The sequence below is a fragment of the Microtus ochrogaster genome, chromosome 7 (assembly GCF_000317375.1).
Source record: "Microtus ochrogaster isolate Prairie Vole_2 chromosome 7, MicOch1.0, whole genome shotgun sequence".
NCBI lineage: Eukaryota > Metazoa > Chordata > Mammalia > Rodentia > Cricetidae > Microtus > Microtus ochrogaster.
Genome location: NC_022014.1, coordinates 44,797,870 through 44,799,146, shown reverse-complemented (window position 1 = coordinate 44,799,146; position 1,277 = coordinate 44,797,870).

Genomic DNA, 1,277 nt, shown 5'->3' with positions numbered 1-1,277 from the left:
CGTGCTGCAAGACGGTTTTGAGATGCATCTCCCAGGCTTCCTCAGAGACTCAGGACCCTGCAGTTTCTTTCTTAGGTGCCGACCAACACAGTAAGTATCCTAGGACTGGGTCTCCCTCCTTCCCTGTTCTGCATTCCTGCTCCTCAGAGTCTTATTCCAGGTAGAGTACAGAACTGTACAGAAGCTCCGAGCTCAGGCTGTTTCCAGGGAGACCCAGGCTGAGTGCATGAGACTGGTGCAAATCATGGTCAATATTGGGTAGATGCCTATTATATAGCATAGTATGAGTTAAATCTTAACCCTGAACACTAATAGTTAGCCTACAGAAGAGTTGCATGCTGGTGTTTCTAGGTACATTAGTCAGGGTTCTCTGAAGAAACAGAAATGACAGAATGAAGCAAGATATTAAGAAGGGAATTATTAGAGTGGCTTGCGGAGGTGGTCTGGGTAGTTCAACAGTGGCTATACCTGATGGAAAGGCTACTGATCTGGGAGTTGTTCATTCCACATTACTGGATATCTCAGCAATCCCATCCAGTACTGGAGGACCAAGGAGGTCCTAGAGGACTGTCAGTTCTCAGTCCATGCTGGAATTTAGAGGTGGATTCTAACACCAGTGAAGGAATGGTTTAGGACAGGATTGATGAACTAGCCAGTGAAAGAGAGGGCAAGTAGGCAGTAAAAACTTTTCTTCCTCCATGTTCTTTTTTTATGAGCTGTCACCAGGAGGTGCAGCCCAGGTTTAGAGTGAAGTTTCTTACATTAAATGACCATGATTTAGGGGAGGTCTTCCACATCAAATAATCCAACTAAGAGAATGCCCTCACATGTGCGCCTAGCTGCTTGGGTTTTAGTTAATTCCAAATGTAGTCAAGTGGACAACCAAGATTAGCCATCCCAGAAATCCTAACCAACTCTAGAAATAAAGATTATAGGTAGTTATTATTTTAAAATATCATTGTTTATTAAGGCTATCTCATTGCCCAAGGAACTTCAGTAGTTTCGACCAAATATTGTTTCTTTCTTTAAAGAAAGTGAAGTGTGTGCAATATCAGAAGGGACAATGACACTGAACACAAATACCCACCAATGTTACACGGCTGCAGCCAGCAACTCTGAGAGACTGTCAACACAACTCACATTTCTTTCTTGAACTTCCCCATGATTATACATCGGAAAAAAAACAAGCATAGTGTTATTGTTTGGGCACTCAGAGCAGTGACAGTGGCTCAGGCTGGGAGGGGCAACTGCACTTCCATGGCGGCAACTGTACACCA